At 36.1% G+C, this 25225-nt stretch overlaps 1 protein-coding gene and 1 non-coding gene across 9 annotated transcripts in view; both read right to left on the bottom strand.

Annotated features, from left to right (window-relative positions):
• Window positions 1-25225, bottom strand: part of CTNNA3 (catenin alpha 3) — a 1858220-nt gene that overhangs the window by 660453 nt on the left and 1172542 nt on the right. The gene's annotated exons all lie outside the window — the stretch shown is intronic.
• Window positions 21588-21689, bottom strand: LOC126963505 (small nucleolar RNA U13). The gene has a single exon (XR_007729134.1). It is a non-coding gene; the product is annotated as a small nucleolar RNA U13 (small nucleolar RNA).

The raw sequence follows: 25225 nt of genomic DNA, 5'->3' as shown, positions 1-25225 counted from the left end.
CTTCAGGATAAAATTTACCTACTTACCGAAACCCTTTGTATTAACCTCTTGCAATGTTCCCCAATTGCACTATCATCCAACCTCCACTTTTCCATCCTAGCCACAAATATATTATTAAAGACCACATTGATAAAATATATCATTGTATCAGAATGTATATGACAGATAGAATGTATGTGGGGAGTCAAAACATATAGAATTAAATAAACATAGGCCAGTCTTCTACAGGGTTATAAGCAAAAGCTGAGACATGGAAATATAATCGGTAAATTTAAAAGATGAAGGGATGGATATATGTTAGTGTGGGCTGAGGAATATCTGGTAATTTGTGCTGGGTTTTAAAACCATAAAAGAGATGGAAATTGATGCAGAAAGCAATAGCAGCCGTTGGATGACTTTATGTCAAGGTTTGGAGGAAAGAGGAGGGAGACACCGAAGTGTCTACACGGGGTAAGTATATTAGGCAGATAAGTTAGAGAAGGCTTTCATGGAGGTAGGAGGTAAGCTACTGTAATCATAGAGGCCAGAAGCAATGAAAATGTAGATTGAAATAATGGTAATGATAACAGAGTAAAAATTCTGAATTCACCCATTATGGTGAATGAAGAAGAAGGCAAATTCAATAACAATTTTCAGAATCATGCCACAAGAAATTTATAAGAGGGAAAGGAAAGAATATTTGAGACATATTATGGAATAAAAAAAATTAGTTTTGATAATTCTCAATGTGTGGGACTTTGACCATTGCATCAGTATCATGTAAGAATTTATTAGAAAAGCCAATTCATAGGATCTAGCTTGACATACTGAATTCACCAATATTGGTGTGTTGGTGATGGTGGCAGGGCAGGGTAAGAACAGAACTAATCTGTAACATTGAAGATTTCTGACTTTTCTGATTTCTGTACTGCCACCACAGTCAATTTGAAGTCACTGATGACATAGAGTTGTGAATAAAAGTGCACATTTCGCTCCCTAGACTCTATACTAGGCCACTCACGTACACCACTGGCTCCAGGTGAATCTGTAGTTTGCATCAGAATCAGCTGGATGATGATCAAAACACAGTTGGACCACATCACCAAAGTTTCTGTTTCAGTAGATTTAGGGCCTCAATATTTGCATTTCTAAGTTTCCAGGTGATACTGATACTCCTGGTCTGGGACCACACTTTGAATATCACTACATTAAGTGTCCCTTAAACCACCTTATTTAGAAATGTAATTAGCATATAGAGCCATAATTGCCAAAGTCACATTGAAGCAAAATGTTTTTATTACTTCTGTTTGTGACCAAAATCCAGTCTCAAGTTCTCATTATATTTAAGGTCTCAAGCAGGAATTGCCGTACGTTAAACACATCCTTCTTGAAACTAATTCTTTAGTGTTCCACTATCCACAATCTCGTGATTCTCTTTTTCCTTCTTCGGCTATTCGTTCTCAGTTGTTTTCTGTAGATTACTCCTTCCCTGATAGCTGAATTTTGAACAGGCCCCATTGCTTTCCTTTTCTGATGGCTGAATCCTCCCTCTATGTTATATTATTCCAACCGATGGTTTTAAATATCACCAAAATGTTAATGACTCCAAGTTTTCCTGCCTAGAGTTCTTCTCTGAACTTCAAAGTAGAAATATCTCTGCCACTTGACACTTCCATTTGGGCATCTGAAACCTAATATTGACCAAACAGAATTTGTTTCTCCCTTGCACCTCATGACATCTCCTCAAATCTTTACCAGCTCAGTAAATGGCAACACTATCCACTCTGATGCTCTGACCTGGAACCCCAGAGAGCCTACAGCTCACCATGCCCTTTTATCACATTCTACATCCACTAATTCCTATTACCACTCTTTTCATTACCAAAACATTTTCTCAATGTGACAAGTTTCAGTGTTTCCACAACCACCACCTTTGGCTAAGCCACTATGATTCTTTCCCAGACAATTTCAATAGTTTCCTACTTCCATCTTTTTCCCTTATAATCCGTTTGTCATGCAGCAATCATGGGTCTGATTAAATTCTTCCTGTTTTACTGCAGTACCCTTAGAATGAAATCTCCTTCCAAAGCATAGCTCTACATGATCTCGTAGATCTACATGATCTGGTCCTTGCCCTATCTTCCCTATTCCCTACTCAACTCTGCATCTCTTCATTCAAACAGGTTGCAGTCATCCCATCTGGATGCTTTTGCATTTGTTTCTTTTGCCTGAAAAGCTCTTCTAGAATTTTACATGGTTTGTTCCTTTATGCTATAAAACTATCAACTCAAATGTCACCATCTGTACCAAGGAATTTTTTTTTTTTTTGCACATAGTCTCTTTCTATTTCATAATTTGTCTGATTTTCCTGATACAGTAGTATGTAGTATGGTAGGCAACAGTATGGATTATGAAGCCAAATCATCTAAGTATGAACCTTAACTCTTAAGCTTCTTTCTCTCAATTAGGCAAATTACATGAATCTTTTGTACTTTACTTTCCTTATTTTTAAAAATGTATACATAATAATAACTGCCACATAAGTTTATTGTAAGGATTAAATGAGTTAATATATAAAAATTATTTATAACTGTGTCTGGCACATATAAGAGCTACATGCATGTTAGCAATTATTATCCATAATTATCTTGTTTGAGTGGTATTAACAAGATTGTGGAACTGGAGGTCCCAACCCTCAACCCCCAGAAGAAACACCAATTTTAACAAACACCCATGGTCAAAAATACCTTTATGTGAGCTGAGGAATCCAACTAAGATTCCACCGATCCAGCATCATAGTGAAATAAAAACCACCACCAAAATCCAAGAACAGATGCATTAAAAAGCACATGAAAAACAATTTCACTTTACCTATGTCACCGAGTGCCAAGAGAGACCCATAAAAGATGCATTTAGTTTGAATGTAGACTTTATAGTTATTGTTGTTAAATATTCCTTGTTGATTTATTTATTTATTTATTTATTTATTTATTTATTTATTTTATTATCTTTTTAATTTATTTTTTTGAGACAGTCTCGCTCTGTCACCCAGGCCGGAGTATAGTGGCACAATCTTGGCTCATTGCAGCCTCTGCCTCCTGCATTCCAATGATTTTCCTGCCTCAGCCTCCTGGGTATTACAGGCGCATGCCACCACACCCAGCTAATTTTTGTATTTTTAGTAGAGACGGTGTTTCACCATGTTGGCCCAGCTGGTCTCAAACTCCTGACCTCAGGTGATTCGCCTGCCTTAGCTTCCCAAAGTGCTGGGATTATAGACGTCAGCCGCCGCACCGGCCTGTTGATTTATTTTCTAAAAGAGACAGACTTACTCTGTTGCCCAGGCCAGAGGGCAGTAGCAGGATCATGTCTCACTGCAGACTCAAATTCCTGGGCTCAAAAGATCCTCCCACCTTAGCCTCTTGACTAGATGGGACTACAGGAGTGCACCACTGTACTGTACTCAGCTATTTTTTTTTTTTAGAGACGGGGTTTTACTATGTTGCATAGGCTGGTCTTAAACCAGTCTGGCCTCAAGTCATCCTCCTCAAGTCATCCTCGACTTCCCAAAGTGCTGAAATTATAGATGAGAGCCACCACGCCCAGCCTCCTTGTTGACTTTTGACTCATTTTTCAAGTGCAGCAAGATATGGTGACTCATAACTACCCCTCATCCTACAATTTCTCTCATGGAGAAAAGTGGGAGCAGCTACCTTCCTTCCTAGGAGACCCACCTCTGTCTCATCCCACCCAGAATACTGACGGGATTAGCAAAATGAAATGATCTTGGGGACACTAGGAACAGGGAAAAGGGGTAGGGGCCGTGGCAGCCTTTTTGTATATCTCAACAACCGGCCATAAATCCCACTGGCTGGTTCATGGTGGTCTCCACTAGGATCTCTGCCCACAACCCCTGTGGACTCCTCCAACTAACTGATATGTGCTCTCAGGATTCTATGCCCCTCAACTAAAATGGTTAGAGCCCTGCTGTCTACTACATATGGTACCCTATGTTCACCCACAGACAAAATATCTGAGCCTTTGCAAGACAGCATGTGCAAGCTCCCAAAGATGGCAAGCAAATATCAGCAGCTGGCTTGACTCTGCTGGATTGGGAGGAGTCTTACTATATTAAACAATTCAGGACACTGTCTTAAGAAAAATAAGTGAGAGTCTCTTAACACCAAGCCTGGCTTTGCACGATCAAGAGAATATACAAACTGTAAATACTTACCCCCTGAAGAGAGAAGAGGAATAGAGTGGGTGCTTCTACATACAAAAAGGTCTGAAAGACCCTCCAAATCTCTAACGGGGCTGACCAGTCAAGGTTTTTCTTTACCAGTGTCAGACACTAAACACTGAAGGAGATGACTCCTTCTTCAAATGTGAAGACACCATCGAACAGCTTCAAGAAACACAAAGAATCAAAGAAACATAACACCACCAAAGGAACAAAATAAAGCTCCAGTGACTAATCCCAAGGAAATAGACAGCTAACAATTGTCTAACAAAGAATTCAAAATAATTGTTTTAAAAAAGCACAGTGAACCACCAGAGAACACAGATAGACACCTAAATAAAATCAAGAAAACAATACATGAACAAAATGAGAAGTTCAACAAAAAGATGGAAACATGAATAAAAAAGAACAAGACAAATTGTGCAGAATACAATTAATGAAATGAAAAAATATAATATTAAGCTTCAATAGCTTAATATGAGGAAGTCAAATTGTTCTTGTTTGTAGACAACACGGTCTTATACATAGGAAACCCTAAAAACGCCACCGAAAACTGTTAGAACTAATAGGAAAATTCAGTAAAGTTTCAGGATTCAAAGTCAACATACAAAAAATCAGTTGAGTATCTATACATTAATGATGAACTACAAATCAATAAAATAATTCTATTTACAATAGCTACATAAAGAACAAAATACTTAGGAATAAATCTAACTGGAAAGATGTAAGATCTGGATACTAAAAACCAGAAAAAATTGATGAAAGAAATTTAAGAAGATATAAAGAAATGGAAAGATATCTGTGTTCGATGATTGGAAGAATTAATATTGTTCAAATGTTTGTACTACCCTAAGTGATCTATAAATTCACTGCAATCTTTATCAGAATCCCAATGGCATTTTTTTACAGAAATAGAAAAAAACTGTAAATTATATGGAACCACAAAATACACCAAATAACCAAAGCAATTTTCAGCAAGAACAAGTCTAGAGGCTTCACACTGCCTGATTTTGAAATTATATCACAGAGGTATAGTAATCAAAACAATATGGTACTGGCATAAAAACAGACACATAGACCAGTGGAATAGATTAGAGACCCCAGAAATAAACCCTTGCATATACACATTTGTTATAAAAGCTCTTTCTTGAGAAAAGCAACAAAGAACTGCAACAAATGACTGAAATTATACTTTTGTTCAGGCTTTCAAATGTTTGCCTTTGAATTCATGATTTCTAGGCAGCATCTGGCAGAAACTGAAATAATGATTATTATTTATTGGCAGTTGACAGTATATTCCACTCAGAGAGGCAAAGACTTAAATGGAAAGATAGCTGTCAACTCTTTAACATCCACAAAGGTTGGTTAATAGGCAAAGGCCATAAACTTAAGTATTCGCTTAAGAGCACAACCATGAATTATTCCTGGAATGCTGACAGGCAGTTTTGCAGTCATGGCTGTAATATTCCCTTCGATTTTTGGCCTATTTCTCCTAGGATGCCCCCATGCTAGAGTTTGCTTTTCTATACCAGAACTCCTATACTTTGGATTACCCATGAAATATTTCTTATTACACAACAATATATTCTGAAAAAATACAGTAACACCATATAAGCCTCTGAAAACTCATTACAGGTGTTTTTCTTTCCTTCTACTTTTTAAAAAAAAATTGGTGGGGATAAGTAACCTCAAAGTGTCTTAGGAAATGAGTTCCAGTGCTTGCTTCAAGGCCTTCAAAAGAAACTGCACCATAAGCAAAGAAACTGTTCACCACAGTTCCTTCCAGACTTATACTAAGCCAGTCCACATATTAAGTAACCTCTCTGGCCTCCACTTTCCACCAACATAATTCAAATGTCTTCAACATCACCACCAAAAATATTCAATAGCACCTCTATGTGAGACAGAGTAAGTGTACATTCCCTTAGGTCACTACGTGATCCAGAACTAAAGTCTTTGGGAAATGTTCACTTCTTATTCAATGATTCACTTGTAGCTAATAACTTGCCAGATTAGAAAAATGACTTGAGATAGTACAAAGTCATTGTTGATATGGTAATAAATAATGAAAACCAAAGTAGACAAAAGAAGCAAATTTAACAACCAGGCTAATACAGTTGCTGAGATAGAACCTCAAATTTATTTTGAACTCACCTATACTAACAACCTAAAGAGGAACACATTAAGTTACATAATTTATTTAACTGATTAAAGATCTGATATTCAGAAAAATGGTTTTTCATGATAGTAAATTCTTTAAAAATTAAGTATATTGCCTTAGATCCTACACAAAGGTTTTAATACAAAATATTAGTTTAAAAAAAATAAGAACATATACCTTGAAATCATCCAATTCTTTAAATTCAGTCAAATTGTTTTTTCTAGTATCACTCATGTGTGTGTTCAAGGGACCATATATTGCTCTAATATCTTGAAATATACACTTTTATACCCAGACACCACCCATAAAAATCAGCCTTTTAATTTTTAGTCAAAAGCTTTGACTACTAGACTTTTTGAAAATATTATGCCAAAATTGCATAACACACTGATCCATCATTTTTTACCTCAGGGAGTTCCTGTTAAGTAAATAAGGATGTTAAATGATTTGGCGAGAATTGTATTTTAACTTCTTCCCCCTCTTTGCTGTGTAATCTTACAAAACCCACAAAATCTCTCTTGATATCAAACCTATGATACAGAAATTGTAAAGCTTGTTTTAATAATAAAGTGATACATAAATGTCAAGTAATATTGACATCCTTTCTAATGGAGCTAAGGCCTTGAATTATGAAATAGCAAGCCCTAAATATATGACAGTCAAAAGCCTTGTAGACTTAAATGTTGAAAAGTAAGATTCCTGGGATATTTTCTTTATCACGTCTTTTATAGCAAGGGGTAGTAGAAAAGTCTATGTTCTTTGGAGAATTATATAATTACGAATAAATTAAACTCTGACTGATGAAATAATTCTAAAACCAAGAAAATTATTAGTGTTCACATCCTAAAGCATTTTTTTTTTTGGTTCTTTAACTTTGGAGTAGTTACCTAAAATATCTGAATTTCTTCTTCTTTATAATAAAATGAGTCCAATAATGTGTATGTCACAAGACCACTGCAAGAATTAAACATGGTAGCTCCAGGAAAGCACCTGCCAGATCTCAGACGCATGAGAAGAGGTCATCTTTTCCTCTATAAACTTTTTTACCAAGCACACAACCATAGCATGCCCAGAAGGTATCTATATGTTCAAAAGCAGATTCATTACTTTAATGTACCTTTCAAAGAACAGAAATTGGGAAATTGAAAAAAAAGGTAGTTTATTTTGTGAGGCATCTAACTCATGTTGCCCTCCATTCGGCAAAAAGTAGAATTTTGGCAGGGCGCAGTGGCTCTGGCTAACACAGTGAAACCTCGTCTGAGGCAGGAGAACGGCGTGAACCCAGGAGGCAGAGCTTGCAATGAACTGAGATCCAGCCACTGCACTCCAGCCTGGGTGACGGAGCGAGACTCCGTCTCAAAAAAAAAAAAAAAAAAAAAAAGTAGAATTTTATTGTGCTATAAGTACAGTTATTTTATTTCTGCATAAGCATGACAGAGATTAAAGTTACTTTTAAAACAATAAACTATGCAATATCATATTGATACCTTGCTACTTACTAGAAGCAACATTTGACTCTCAAGTTCCCCAAAACCAGTTCATTCTTCCTATGGAGCAATTACCTTATAGCTTCTGGATCTCAATGTAGTTCTGTTTCAGCTCCCTAGACCCAGTTTCTGCACACTGTCTGTTATACTAACCATCTGTAATGGTAGGACTGCTTAGATTGTTTTAAATTATCCTTGTCCCATTCTCCTTGTGTAATCCAAAATGACAAATCTTATTTTATAGAATATTGCTAACAAATGCAGCCTTAGAACAGAAAAAAATAGAAAGTATAGAATGAAAAAAAAATGACTATTGGTGTACATATAATAGACTTAGTGACATTTATGCTTAAGTCTATTTCATTGCTTTTTAACACTGCCTTTCCCAGATCACTGTCCCAACCAGCTTATACACTCCAAGAAACCTGGAGTGAACTGCCAGTCCTAAACTTTTGGTTCAGTGTAGATATGAAGTTAGAATACTCTCCTCTTGAACAGAATGCAGAAAACCTCTCTAAATCTAAATTGGGATGTAGGAGACACTAGCATTTTCAGTTACGACACATAAAATGAGAGTCCAGAGACTTTTATTTATAGAACTATAATTTGTAATCTTGATTGTAGTACAAGGAAGAGCATAAATGATTGCTTAGATTTGTATAAGGTCTTTTGGTTGGAAAACTTGTCATGACTGGGTATAGAAGTTGTTAGGACCTACGGGCATGGGTAATTTTCATATTAACCCTCAAGACAAGGTTCTGGGGAGAAATAGTCAGACATTCTCCATTTGGTTAAACATCCTGCCTCAAATGACATTTCATTTCAGCCTCACATTTAAAATGACATTTAAAAATAATGTTATGAGCAAAATATTTTTCAGTACTAACATTACCTTCTGAATTACATAAAAGTATCTTAAGTTTTAAAGCTTTTTTTAAAAAAAAATCTGTTTATGTATTTGAGGTTAATCTAAGTGTGAACCACCCACAAGTCCAGGGTATCTTATTTACTTACTTATTAATAATAGTGAGAGCTCATACTAATATTTAGCTCCACAAGCTTGAGTTCACTGTATAAAAACATACTTTAGAAAATGCTGCTAGATTTGCTTAAAAACCTACTGCACTATGTAGATTCTGAAGACAAAAGGCAATATTGAAAAATTACCGTGATGCCAACACTAGACAGATTCAACAAAAAAGGAAACCACAGACCAATATATCTGACACACATAGATGCAAAAATTTTCAACAAAGTATTAGCAAACAAAAACCAACAATACATTAAAAAGACACTCACCATGATCAAGTAGGATTCATCCCAGGGATGCAAGAATCTTTCAACATATGCAAATAAAAAAATGTGATACAGCATTTCAACAGAATCAAGGACAAAAACTCTATGATCCTTTCAATAGATATTGAAAAAGCTCTTGATAAAATTCCATATCCCTTTATAAAAATCTTCAACAAATTTTGCATAGAGGAAATATACCTCAACACAATAAAGGCCATATGTGACAAACCTACAGCAATCATGGTGAATGGGGAAAACTGTAAGCCTTTTCACTAAGATCTGGAACCAGTTTACAATGCCCACTTTTGCCAATTTTATCCAACATAGTACTGGAAGTTCTAGTCACAGCAACTAGCAAAAGAAAGAAATAAAGGGCGTACAAATTAAAAAGGAAGAACGTAAAATTATCCTTCTTTGTATGTAGCATGATTTTATATTTAGAAAGGCGTACTTCACCAAAAAAACTCTTAGAATAGATTAATAAATTTAGCAAAGCTGCAGGATGCAAAACCAAGACACAAAAATTAATAGTGTGTCTGCAAACTAACAGTGATCAATCTGAAAAAAAATCAAGAAAGCAGTAACATTTACAACAGCTAAAAATATATATTACACATAGGAATAAATTTAATGAAGAAGTGAAAGGTGTTTGCAAATAAAACTATAAAACACTGATGAAATGAGTTGAAGAGGACACAAAAAAAATGGAAACATATTCTATGCTCATAGATTTGAAGAATTATCATCAAAATGTGTCTACTACCTACAGTGATCTACTATTCAGTAGAATCCTTATCAAATATTAATGATATTCTTCGGGTAATTACAAAAATAAATCCTAAAATGTGTATGGGCCCACAAAAGACTGAAGAGTTAAAGCAATCTTCAGTAAAAAATGCAAAGCTTGACATCGTACTACATGGTTTTCAATTGTACTACAAAGCTATAGTAACTAAAACAGCATGGTACTAGCATGAGAAAAGATACATAGAACAATGGAACAGAATAGATAATACAGAAATAAATCCACACTATTACAGCCACTGATTTTTGACATGGGTGCCAAAAGCATACATCAGGGAAAGACAATCCCTTTAATAAATGGTGCTGAGAATATTGGATATTCATATGCGGAAGACTAAAAGTAGATTCCCATCTTTCACCACATACAAAAATCAAATCAAAATGGATTAAAAACATAAACATAAGATCTGAAACTATGAAGCTTCTAGAAGACAACATTGGGAAAACATTATAGGACACTGGTCTGGGCGAAGATGTTTTTAGGTAAGCAAAGGTGAAAAAAGCAAAAATAGATCAATGGGATCATATCAGGTTAAAAAAGCTTCTGCATAGCAAAGAAAACAATTAACAAAGTAAAGAGACAATCTACAGAATGGCAGAAAATATTTTTAAAACTATCCATCCAACAAGGAATTAATAATGAGAACTTATAAGGAACTAAAACAGTTCAGTAGCATAAACAAAGAATAAAAATAAAAACAAAAAATCCAATTAAAAAATGGGCAATAATCCCCATGCTAACACCACCACCAGTGTGACTGCATGCACAGTCGCCAGCAGGGGCCCCCCATTCCCCAGTCATGCTGCCTCCACCACTGTGGTGGTGAATGCCCTCATGGAGGCAGGTGCACTGATACCCATTAGCACCCTGCTGCAGCTGATAAGCCTGCACCTGCCATGCTGTGGCTGCCACTGCTGCTGACACACGCGAATGGGGACAGATCCTGCTGTCACCACAGTACGAAATGCTTTGGCTGACACCACCCATCAGAGAGTACTGACTAGAATTCTGGTAATACCTCAGCCCCCCTACTGTAGTAGATTTCTAGCCTCAAGGAGCCAAAGGACACTGTCAGGGCACCATTCCACTCCCCTAGAGTTACAGCACCCAGTACTGGAGCTGAGAGCTAAGTTTTCGCTCCCTAAAATCTTCCAGAAACAAAGCCAGTTGGCAGAATTCACTTCATACTATAATCAAACCCTAAGGGTCATCAAAAAGGATAAAAGCAAAAAAAATCCAAAGGTCAACAACTTCAATGACCAAAGAAACACTAGTCCACAAAGATGAAAAACAACCAACACAAGAACTCCAACAACTCAAAAAGCCAAAGTGCCTTTGTCCTAAAAATGACCACATCACCTCTCCAGCAGGGGTTCTGAACTAGGCTGAGATGGTGGAAATGACAGAAATAGAATTCAGAATATGGATAGGAACAAAGATCATTAAGATGCAGGAGTACATTGAAGCCCAATCCAAGGAAGCTAAGAATCAGAATAAAACAATACAGAAACTGAAAGACAAAATAGCCAGTATAGAAAAGAACGTAAGCAACCTGATAGAGCTGAAAAGCACACTAAAAGAATGTCATAATGCCATCACAAGTATTAATCACAGAATAGACCAAGTCGAGGAAAGAATCTCAGAGGTTGAAGACTGGCTTTATGAAATAAGACAGTCAGAAAAGAATAGAGAAAAAAGAATGAAAAGGAATTAATAAAACCTAGGAGAAATATGAAATTATGTAAAGAAACAAAATCTATGACTCATTGGTGTCCCTGAAAGAGATGGAAAGAGTATAAGCAACTTAGAAAACATATTTCAGGATATCATCCATGAGAACTTCTCCAGCATAGCTAGAGAGGCCAACATTAATATTCAGGAAATGTGAAGGATCCCAGTAAGCTACTTCACAAGAAGATCACCCCAAGACATATAATCATCAGATTCTTCAAGGTCGAAATGAAAGAAAAAATGTTAAAGGCCAGGTAACCTACACAGGGAAGCCCATCAGACTAACAGTGGAGCTTTCAGCAGAAACCCTACAAGCCAGAAGAGACTGGGGGCCAATATTCGACATTCTTGTAGAAGGGAAATCTCAACCCAGAGTTTTGTATCCAGCCAAAGTAAGCTTCCTAATTGAGGTAGAAATAAGATTCCTTCCATACAAGCAAATACTGCTGGAATTTCTTGCCACCAGACCTGCCTTACAAGAGCTCCTGAAGGAAGCACTAAATGTGGAAAGACTGTTACCAGCTACTACAAAAACACACTTAAGTATACAGACCAGTGACACTACAAAGCAACCACACAAACAAGTTTGCATGATAACCACCTAACATCATGATGACAGGATCGAATCCACACATACCAATACTAACCTTAAATGTAAATGGGCTAAATTCCCCAATTAAACACAGAGGGGCAAGCTGAATAAAGAACCAAGACCCAACTCACATGCAATGACACCCATAGGCTCAAAATAAAGGAATGGAGAAAAATTTACCAATCAAATGCAAAACAGAAAAAAGGGAGGTTGCAATCCTAATTTCAGATAAAACAGACCTTAAACCAAAGATCAAAAAAGACAAAGAAGGACATTGTATAACAGTAAAGGGTTAAATTCAACAAGAAGACCTCACTATCCTGAATATATATGCACCCAACACAGGAGCATCCAGATTCATAAAGAAAGTTCCTTGAGACCTTCAGAGTCGTAGACTCCCATGCAATAATAGTGGGAGACTTCAACACCTCACTGACAGTATTAGATCACTGAGGCAAAAAATTAACAAAGATTCTTAGGACCTGAATTCAGCACTGGATCAAATGGACCAGAGACATCTGCAGAACTCTCCACCCCAAAGCAAGAGAGAATACATTCTTCTTATCACTACATGGCACATACTCTGAAATAAACCATATAATCAGACATAACACACTCCTCAGCAAATGCAAAATAACTGAAATCATAACAATCACTCTCTCAAACTACAGCACAATCAAATTAGAAATCAAGCCTAAGAAATTCACTTAAAACCATATAATTGCATGCAAATTAATTATATGAATAACCAGCTCCCGAATGGCTTTTGGGTGAATAATGAAATTAAGGCAGAAATCAACAAGTTCTTTGAAACAAATGAGAACAAAGATACCACATACCAGCATCTCTGGGACACAGCTAAGACAGTATTAAGAGGATAATTTATAGCTCTGAATGTCCACATCAAAAAGTTAGAAAGATCTCAAGTTAAAAACCTAACATCACAACTAAAAGAAGTAGGGAACCAACAAAAAACCAAACACAAAGCTGGCAGAAGAAAAGAAACAAATCAGCCCAAATCAGAGCTGAATTGAAGGAGACTGAGACACCAAAAAGCATTCAAAAGATCAACGAATCCAGGAGTTGGTTTTTTGAAAAAATTAATAAATTAGATAGACCTTTAGCTAGACTATTAAAGAAGAAAGGAGAGAACATTCAAATAAACACAATTAAAAATGACAAACAGGATATTACCACTGACCCCACAGAAATACAAATAATCATCAGAAAACACTACGACCACCTCTATGCACATAAACTAGAAAATCTCGAAGATGTGGATAAATTCCTGGACACAGGCACCCTGCCAAGACAGAGCCAGGAAGGAATTGAATCCGTGAATAGACAAATAACGAGCTCTGAAATTGAATCACTAATAAATGGCCCACCAACCAAAGAAAATTCAGGACCAGATGGATTCACAACCTCATTTTACCAGATGTCCAAAGAAGAGCAGGTATCATTTCTCCTGAAACTATTCCAAAAAGTTGAGGAGAATGGACTCCTTCTAACTCATTCTATGAGGCTACCATCATCCTGATACCAAAACCAGGCAGAGACAACAAAAACAACAACAACAACAAAAAAAAAAAAAAAAAAAAAAAAAAAAAAAAAAAAAAAAAAAAGAAGAAGAAAGAAAGAAAGAAAAGAAACTTCAGGCCAATATCTTTAATGAATTTTGAAGCAGAAATCCTGAACAAAATACCTGCAAACTGAATCCAGCAGCACATCAAAAAGCAAATGCACCACGGTCAAGTAGGTTTCATCCCTGGGATGCAATGTTGATTCAACTTGATACATGTGATTTATCACATAAGCAAACTAAAGACAAAAACCACATGATTATCTCAATAGATGCAGAAAAGGCTTTCAATAAAATTCAATATCACTTTTATGTTAAACACTCTCAATAAACTAGGTATTGAGAAAACATACTTCAAAATAATAACAGTCATCTATGACAAACACACAGTCAACATTAAACTGAATGGGCAAAAGTGGGAAGCACTTCCTTGAAAACCAGCACAAGATAAGGATGCTCTGTCTTACCATTCCTTATCCAACATAGTATTGGAAGTCCTGCCCAGAGCAATCAGGGAAGAGAAACAAATAAAGGACATGCAAACAGGAAGAGGGAAAGTCAAATTATTCCTGTTTGCAGATGACATGATTCTATATCTAGAAAATTCCACAATATCAGCTCAAAACTTAAGCTGATAAAAAAAACTTCAGCAAAGTCTCAGGGTACAAAACTAATGTACAGAAATCACTACCATTCCTATACATCAACAATAGTCAAGCCAAGAGCCAAATCGGAAATGCAATCCCATCCACAATTGCCACAGAAAGAATAAAATATCTGGGAATACAGGTAATCAGGGAGGTGAAAGGTCTCTATAATGAGAATTACAAAACACTGCTCAAAGAAATCAGAGATGACACAAACAAATGGAGAAACATCCCATGCTCATGAATAGGAAGAATCAAAATTCTTAAAATGACCATACTGCCCAAAGCAATTTATAGATTCAGTGCTATTCCTATTAAACTACCAATGACACTCTTCACACAATTATAAAAAAACTATTTTAAAATTCATATGGAACAAAAACAGCCCAAATAGCCAAGACAATCCTGTGTACAAAGAGTAAAGCTGATGGCATCATGCTACTAGCTTCAAACTTTACTATAGCACTACAGTAAACAAAACAGCACACCAAAATAAAAACAGAGACCAATGGAATAGAATAGAGTATCCAGAAGTAAGGCTGCACACCCGCAAGCATCTGATCTTCAAAAAAACTGACAAAAAACAAGCAATGGGGAAAGGACTCTCTATTCAATAAACGGTGTTGAGATAACTGGCTAGCCATATGCAGAAGGTTGAAACTGGACCCCTTCCTTACATCATATACAAAAATTAATTCAAAATGGATTAAACATTTAAATGTATAACCCCAACCTATAAAATCCCTGGAAGACAACCTAGGCAATACCATGTTGGACACAGGAATGGACAAAGATTTCATGACAAAGACACTAAAAGCAATTACAACGAGAAAAAATTGACAATTGGGATATAATTAAACGAAAGAACTTCTGCGCAACAGAAGAAACATTCAACAGAGTATAATAGACAACTTACAGAATGGGAGATAAATTCTGCAAACTATACATCTGACAAAGATCTATTATCTTTTTTCTTTTTCTTTTTTTGAGACAATCTCACTGTGTCACCCAGGCTGGATGGCAGTGGTGCGATCTCAGCTCACTGTAACCTCTACCTCTCAGTTTCAAGTGATCCTCCCACCTCAGCCTCCCAAGAAGTTGGGACTACAAGTATGTGCCACCATGTCTGGCTAATTTTTTGTTTGTTTGTTTGTTTTTTGTTATTTTTAGTAGAGATGAAGTTTCACCATGTTGGCCAGGCTGGTCTCAAACTCCTGACCTCAAGCGATCTGCCCTCCTCGGCCTCCCAAAGTGCTGGGATTACAGTTGTGAGCCATCACACCTAGCCAGAGGTCTATTATCTAGTATCTATAAGAAACTTATATAAGTTTACAAGAAACAAAAAAGCAACCCCATTAAAAAGTGGGTAAGGGACATGAACACTTTTCTAAAGAAGACATGCATGTGGCCAAAAAAAACATGCAAAAAGCTCAACATCACCTATCATTAGAGAAATACAAATCAAAACCACAATCCGATGCCATCTCATACCAGTTAGAATGGCTATTACTAAAAAGTTAAAAAGTAACAGATGCTAGCAAGGTTGCAGAGAAAAAGGAACAACTTACACACTGTTAGTGGGAGTGTAAATTATTTCAACCATGTGGAAAACAGCATGGCGAATCCTCAAAGACCTAAATACAAAATACCATTTGACCCAACAATCCTAGTGCTGGGTATATATCCAAAGGAATATAAGTCATTCTATCATAAAGACACATGTATGTGTATGTTCATTGCAGCACTACTCACTATAGCAAAGACAAGGAATCAATGCACATGTCCATCAGTTGGTAGACTGGATAAAGAAAATGTGGTACCTATACACCATAGAATACTCTGCAGCCATAAAAAAGAATGAGATCATGTCCTTTGCAGTAACATAGGTGGAGCTGGAGGCCATTATTCTTAGCAAACTAACATGGAACAGAAAACCAAATACTGCATGTTCTTACTTATAAGTGGGAGCTAAATGAGGAACACAGATGGACACATAGAGGGCAACAACAGACACCAGTGCCTGCTGGAAGGTAGAGGGTGGGAGGAGGAAGAGGATTAGGGAAAATAACTAATGGGTACTAGGCTTAATACCTGGGTGACAAAATAATCTCCAGGAATATACTTCATGTGTATCTTTTGAATAGCCTCTAGTTTGTGTGTAAAATGCCCATGGGGTTATGGTCCTGGAGCAAACGCTTCAGGCCACATGACATGAGCTTACCCTATATAACAAACCCACACATGTACACTTGAACTTAAAGAAGTTTTTTAAAAAGCCATATAGTAACTATTTTAGGTTAGATGGATGGTCTCTTTCCTTGTTGTATGAAAGCAACTGTAGACAATACGTAAAGGAACTCACATGGCTGTGTTTCAATAACAGTTTATTTAGACATGCTGGGGGAAAAAATGGCCTAAAGACCTGAATAAACATTTCTCAAAAGAAGACATAACTAGTCATCAAGGAAATTCAAATCAAACCACAATGAGATATAATCTCAGGCCAGTACGAATAGCTGTTATCAAAAGGACAAAAAATAACACTAGCAAGGATGTGGAGAATGCTCCTACACTGTTGGTGGGAATATAAAGTCATACAGCAAATATGGAAAACTGTATGGAGGTTTCTCAAAAAACTAAAAATAGAAGTACCATATGATCCAGCAATCCCAATGCTGGGAATATACCCCCAAACAAAGGAAATCAGTATGTTAAAGAGGTATCTGTACTCCCATGTTTATTGCAGCACTGTTCACAATAGCCAAAATATGGAGTCAACCTAAGTGTTCATTAACAGATGAATAAATAAAAAACATGTGGTATATGTGTGTATATATACACGCACACATACAATGGAATATTATTCAGCCACAAAAAATGAAATCCTGTCTTTTGCAGCCATACAGATTGAACTGGAGGTCATTATGTTAAATGAAATAAGCTGGGCATGGAAAGACAAATATTGCATGTTCTTACTCACTAAAACTGTGGATCTCATGGAGGTAGAATGGTGGTTACCAGAAGCCAGAAAGAGAAGAGGGGGCAGTAAAGAGAAGTTGGTTAATGGGTACAAAAATACAGTTAGATAGAAAAAGTAAGTTCCGCTATTAGATAGTACAATAGGAAAATTATAATTGACAATAACTTATTATATGCTTCAAATAGCTAGAAGTGAAGAATTGTAGAGTCTCCAACACAAAAAAAAGATAAATATTTGAGGTGATGGATATTCCAATTACCCTGATTTGATTATTACACATTGTTTATGTATCCAAACATCATATGTATCCCCAAAATATATATAACTATGATATACCAATTAATAAACATGTAAATGAAGAAAAAATAGCTGATAGTAAAAAGTATGGTAGGACTTTATGGTAAAAGTCTGCAAGAAGAGCTTCCCAGTGATTCTCTTTTCCACAATTAGGTTTACTTTTCAATTTAAGGGGGAAAAAATCTAGGAATGTAGCTTCTGGCCCCTGCCCTCTCCTCATTTCTCACAATGCTGCTGAAACTATTATTTTGTTAAGATGACTGCTTACTTCCTAATTTCCAAATTGTCAGTACTCATCCCTCTGGACCTCAGTGGAGTATCTGGCTTAGATGATCACCGTGCTGAAATGCTCCCATTTGCTAGGCTTCCAGCAAGCCACACTTCCCTGACTTTCCTCTTACTTTGCTCATTGTTCTTTTTGGGGTTCCTCTGCCTTTTCTTTCCCAGATGTGTTTTCTTAAGGTTATGCCTTTGATTCTTTTATTTTTATTTTGCTCTTAGCAATCTCATCCCACATTTATGGTTCTAATTATCACATCTATATGAATGGCTACCATAATCTAGTGATGACATCTCAAGTTCTTGTAGTTTTATTTTCTGTTATCTGAACGTGGATCTTCTGGTAGTAACTTAAATATATTCATTTCTGTCCTAAAGTGTCCCTTTCTTCATTTTGTTTCCAATTTCTTCTAATATAACCACTGTCTTCCCAGGTACTAGACTATAAACCTCAAATTCATTCCCTTTCGCCTCCATTATCACAATCATCTAATTTGTTTTCAATTTCTGATCAATTTATATTATCCATTTGCAATTTGTCCCATCTTAAAAATTTTATTCTTACATCTCTTATTCAGGCCCTGACTTCTGCATGTAATATTTAATTATCTTTTAGCAGGTCATGCCTCTCCCTTTTGCAATTCAGTTGACACAGAATTTTCAAATCAATCTTCCAAAAGCACAGCTGTGATGACGTCACTGTCCTACTCAAAACCTGTAGTGACTAAACCAAATCTATGAAACCGATCTTAAACCACTTCACTTGGCACTAAGGGCTACAACTTATCTTTCCACAGACCTTGCTCTCCCACTGGTTCTTAAATGGGGCAACACCACTTTACTAGGAGGCTTATGGAAATGTGTGAAGGCACTTTTGGTTACTAGAAAGACTGGACTGGGGGAGGTGCCGATTCTGAGCTTTCGGGCCTCCCCAGAAAAGGCTGAGCCCCACCACTGTGACTGTATCACACAACAAAGAATTGTTCCACCCAAAATCCAAGCAAGCCTCCTGTAAAGAAACAACATGGCTTAGACAGACTTGATTGCTTACTTTTTTCAATTTCTATTATATGTTTTTCTATCTCTTCTGCCTAGAATGCCCTTTTCATATTTTCCCAAATGTGGAAATCTTGCTTCTCCTTTAAGGCTCATGGAAAATGACACTTTTCTGTGGGCTCTCCCTGTATCCCCTGACATGAATCCAATTCTCAGGCCATTTCCACCAATTCCTCTCAAACACCACTTCCTTTCTATCTGGATAATAAATTTCCCTTTTGATTATAAACTTAATGTCAGCAAGGCTCTATCTGTATTTTCCTCCATGACTAGAAGAACATTGTACAGGCCAGCACAGATCCTTTATGTTAATGTGCTTAATATCGCAGCACACACCATGATTATAAACGAGGCTGTAAACACTTTGGTTTGTAATTCATTCTGAGATTCTTGCCTTGGCCTGCATCTGAAACCACGCTTATTCTAGGCTATCTACTTTAAAGTCATTATCTAATTTTTTACCCCATTTCCCCACTTGAGTTTGATGGCCATGACTTCTCCTCCACAAATTCTGTTTCTTCTGCCAGGACACACCACCTCTGATTTTCCTTCTAATAAAACTTAGACCTTAAAATTCTTATTTCTCAGAACTGCTCTGTTGAGTACCCCCTAAATCCCCACTCCCTGCCCCTGGCTCACCCTAGCTTCATGGATGCTCCCAGTAGGTGGTCCGTAAGTATTTGTTGAATGAAGAGATCCTTGGAGTGAGTGGAAGAAAGCGGCTGTGTAATTGGAGCAAGATACAGAGCAATGATAGGATAAAGGCACAGACATTTCCAGTCTTAGTAGCTGTGCTCACAGCTGCACCCAAGCACTGTCTCCCCACATAGATACCACACCATCACTGCAAAGAAACTGGTACTAAACTTACATCTGAAATCACCCTAGTCAGTCTTGAGGATATACCACTCAATTATTATAAACATTTAATAAACAAAATCACCTCATTTAAGTCTTTTTTACATTATGACACTACTGTTGGTTTCCAAAATTTTAAGAGCATTTGTGCCATTCCCTGAAGTGAAAAGAAATAAATTAGGCATAAATTATAAAAGGCCTGATATGGCTCTTACATGATTCTTAAAGAATATGGTCATTTTACATTGAATATTTGGGTCGTATATTGTTTAGCTGCAAACAAAACATCCATCATCATCATCAACAGTAGATGAAAGGAAATATATTTGCTTCCCCAAAGCTTGATACTTAGAAAATTAAGTGCTTTCAGTTCAGAGATATGAGAGCTTCTCTATCAGAAAAACAAATAAAAATCCCATACAAATAAGTACATGGTTTTCCATTTGAAAGAAACAGTCTAATGTCCTTACTGAAGTGTGTACTAAATACATCATAATTTAATCAGAACAAGTCGCTGTTTTTGCAAAATAGTCCTGTCTATGCAGAGAGAGATAATGCCAGTCACTTCACATGACTTGTACTTCAACAGACAAAGTGTCGTACTGGGACTTTTTATCACTTTGATTAGAAATTGAGAGTTTCTACACTCCCAGAAAGCGAAGAAGGAAGGGGAATAGTAATGCCTTCCAGCATTTACCTGCCAATGAATATAATCCTAAAAAGGTCATTGAGGTATACTCATTCACTCAGCAAAAATGTACTGAGTACATACTACGTGTCAAGCATTATTCTTAGGATATATCAGCAGAACAAAAATTCCTATCCTCATGGAGTTTATAGCTTTCCATGTTAAAATATGAATACAAGTGACCTCCAGTGCATGCCCTAACCCAAATACTTTGTTCTTTTTATATTTCACATGCTTCTCTAGGGCAATCTTGTCTTTCTTCCCTACTCATCAACACACCCAATATATATCTCTTTTAGAAATTATAGATTTTCAGTAACAACTTATAAAAATATTATCTCTTTGTAGCCAACCACATCACTGAAAATAAATTAGGTACCTCTGGAAGCTGTTTTAGCCCTGTCAGGTCACTGGATACTACTTGGTGAGAGCAACAGAGATATAACAAAGCAGTACTAGATACTGACTCAAACTAGACAGTGATTGGAAAACTTGATTTATTTTAGAACTACATTTCTCTCTTTTGATTCTGGAAAATCTAAGTACTTAGGAGGGTCTGCCTAATTGAATGTGTGTTCACCACAGGGAAAATACCCTAGGTTTTCATCATGATTTTTGTTAATTAGTGAATCTTATTTATGGAAAGAACACTTAAGATGATCTAATTCTTCTGCCTCTCAATAATGAAATTCTCTCTCCAATACTTTTGTCAAGGTACACCCTATTTTGCCTCAGTAATGAGGTGACAGCTCACTATGGCTTAAAACAACTTACTCTTTTTCTGCCTATCCTTTAAACTATGGGCCCAGGACTCAGCATGAAATTCTTGATGAAGACATTCGTGTGCCAAGTATACTGAAAATTTCCTTCTATTTCACAAGCTAAGTATCATAATCATTTTATTTTTCATGTCATACGAAAAATGTGCTGGTGTCATAACAAGGTTTGAGGGAGGCACATATCACACATGAGCATGCAAATCCAATGATCACACTTACACTACACAAAGATCAATTATTTCAAAGGTATAAGTCAGTCCCCATATCATGCTACTGACTTATACCATTATATCACCTAAATTAGTACTTTTAACTTTCTGGACTTTTCAGGCCACAAATATTTTTCAAAGAAGAAGGAGACACAGGAAAGAGAAGGAACTGACATAGGGTAAGTATATTTTTATTTTTTTATTAGTAAAGTAAAAAAATATTTTTATTGATAAATAATTTATTTTTTGCAAAAAATAAAAATGTAAAAAAGACTATTATCTACTTTGTTATTTCAGAAATCAAATATTTCTGATAAAGTAGTAAATATAAAACCTCAGAATGAAAAGTTGATTAAATTTCACTATATGAAAAAAAGCTAACTACACTGAGCTACTTTTGCTATAGACCATGAAAATGCTTTCATAGACCCAGGTTTGAAATTTGCTGAACCAGATAGCAAATGTCCCTCTCAAGTTCTGGTACCCCATGTGCATCTGATGTGCAATAGTTTCACTATACGCTCGTGCAATAGATTGTATTTAAGCTTTAGCTCTGCCTTTGTATTTGCCCTTATTTAATTTCAGCTTATGAGTTTTCAAACATTAGACCATTCTGTCTACCTTTTTTCAGTTTTGTGCCTTATGCAAATATAAAATGTTTATTTTTTTCAATATTCTTTCAAGTCACTTGTTAAAATGGAGCGAGGATTAAGCCCTGTAGATGGCTTTATCCTTCCACCAGGTTGAATATAACTGTTCACACACCTGTAGTACTCCAGCAAGGCTGTTATCCAGATCACAGTTCTCTCTTTCATAAAATAGACAGATCCATTAGAGGATCTCAGGATTGGGTTTCAAAAGGCTTCTAGACACGCTTTTCACCCAAGGTTTGTTTGTGCCCCCCATTAAAATACCTTGGTCAACTAGTTATTCTCCTTGTGTTAAATGTCTGTAGTGTTGAGAAACGCCAAATCCTGTGTTCTCAATGAAGTTCAATTCCTGTCAGGATAGCTCTGCTAAAAACACTCATCTCTATCTTGAGATAAAATTTGCATTCTTCTAACATCTGCTCACAGGTTGTATTCTGTCCCTCGAGGCCCTTCAGAACAAGTTGTTCACATCATAGTCCTTTAAAGACATAATGAGAGTGATTGTGTTTCTCTAGGTCTTTTCCTGGCTAAAAATTCCCTATTGCTTTTCTGAGGTGTACATATGACATAGTTTCAACTCATGTCACTATTTCAAATATCTCGGCTAAGTATGCTCCAAGTAATAAATCTTTTTTGAAGAGTGATACCTATAACCGGGCAAAGCTTTACAGTTGAGGTCCTTTGTGCACAGTAAGAACCAGAACAACTCAATTCACTGAAACTTAGGTGAATTCAGTTGTACTTAACAAATAGAAATTCAGGGCCACCCTATCAGCTCCTTGTGACCCAGAACTTACCTGACTCACTCTAAAATCAATCTCGCCTATGAATTCAGATCTCATACTTGGACAATATCTATACATAAAATAGCCACTGTAAAGGTTTTTGCTTTTCTTTCTTTCTGTCAGTTACAGCTCAAAGTAATTATACTGTCTTTTTTTCATCTTATTAAAAATAAGACACATCATATTAAGAAAAATATCAAGAAGTTGTTGCCAAAATCCTCCCTGCCCTTTATGAACATAGAATGATTTATCATTCTAGTAACCTTCTCTCTCATGTATATACTGAACAAATATTTATTGAACATCCAATATATATTTTATTTCTCCTAGGTACAGGGGATATTAATAGTGAATAAGGAAGATCAAATCATTGACTTCATGAACTTTCTTCGTGAGTATGTAATATATATAATAAAGGTAACAAATTAATATAAAATATAACTTCAGGTTGTGATATAGACTCTAAAATAAGCAAGTATGGTAACATAATAAGTCATAGCTGGAGGAGTGATTTAGGGAGAAGGGAGATTGATCTCTGAGAAGATGATATTTAAGCTGAGTCCTCGTAAATTGAACATAAAAGAAATTGTCCATATGGCCATATGGGAAAAGAACACTGGGGAATTACAAAGTGCAAACTCCCTACTAGGTGGAAAGGGGGTTACTGTGTTCTAGAATCACAAAAGGAACTATGTAGAGATCTAGTGGGTGAAAAAATAATAATATGGAGTGGGGTTGGAAGTTAGGCAGTAGGAAAAGCATATAGGTCTGATTAAGCTATAAAAATAGTCCGCATTTTAAAAAGCTAAGGAAAGTGATTTTTCTGATAAACACCTTTAAAACTTTATCTTTTACAGAGATATGAATGTAGGCATGGAGACCATACAGAATGACATTTCTGTAGTCCAAGATAGAAATGATGTTGGCATAGGCTAAGATGTTGACAAACAAGATGGAGAGAAGTATATAGATCAAGATAGATTTTTTTTTTTTTTTTTTGCGAAATGATAGGACTTGTTAATGGATTAGGTAGGAAAAACAGCCATTAGATATCATTCCAACATCAACTTCACCAAAGCAGGCATTTTTTATCATTTGTTTTCTTTACTATTTTCTCTCCAGATGCATTAACAGTGCCCACCACACAGTAAATGTTCAATAAATAATGAATGAATGAATGAGTAAAGAAAACCTCCCAGGTTTTTAATCAGAGCTATGAGGTGAATGGCTGTGTCATTAACTAAAACTAGGAACTGAAAGAGAAGTGGAATAAGATGAAGATGGGGAAATTAAAAGTTTCATTTAGGCTATTTTAAGTTTTAGATGTTTTCTAGATATCAAAGTAAAGATACCAAAGGAAAAATCAGGCATATGTGAGTCTGGTTTTTCAGGGGAGATATTTGGTCTGGAGAGAAAAAATTGGAAATCAAAAGCAGTAGAAGATATTCAGAACCACGATGTTTACTAAAATAAATAATTAAAAAACAATGTCTCTGAAGGACAACTTTTTAAAAAGATCTGATTATGGAGATACAGTAGTCCTCCATTCTCTGCAGAGCATATGTTCCAAGACCATTCAACAGATGATTAAAACCTCAGATGGTACCAAACCCAGTTATCATCAATGAGAACACATTTTCCGTTCATGTCTTCTGCCCAAAAACTTAATGCCTTTTCCATCTTATCATTCACTGTGGCCATAACTTTTGCAATTTGAGGTGCGACAGCAAAATGAGCATTAATTTTTTTTACTTCTTCACAATTTCAGAGAGGATCCGTTCTTACCATGGATTTTAGCAACCACAGCATATGATTTTTTTTTTTTTTCATATCTGAATTGCCAGAGTCACTACTCTTGTATTTTGGCACCATTATTAAGTAAAATACAGGTTACTTGAACATGAGTACTACGACAGTTGATTGGATAACCACAATGGCCGGTAAATGAGTAACAAGAAGGTGGTATTCACAGCATGAATATGCTAGATAAAGGGATGATTCATGTCCTGGGTGGGACAGAGAGAGATGAAGAAAGGTTTGATCTCAATATGGGGAATTACATGCAATTTAAAACTTCTTATTTTGGGAATTTTTCATTTAATAGTTTTGGTCTACAGTTGACTG

The sequence above is a fragment of the Macaca thibetana genome, chromosome 9, assembly GCF_024542745.1.
Source record: "Macaca thibetana thibetana isolate TM-01 chromosome 9, ASM2454274v1, whole genome shotgun sequence".
Lineage (NCBI taxonomy): Eukaryota > Metazoa > Chordata > Mammalia > Primates > Cercopithecidae > Macaca > Macaca thibetana.
Note: the sequence above shows the minus strand (reverse complement) of the source record. Positions and strands in the feature narration are given on the sequence as shown.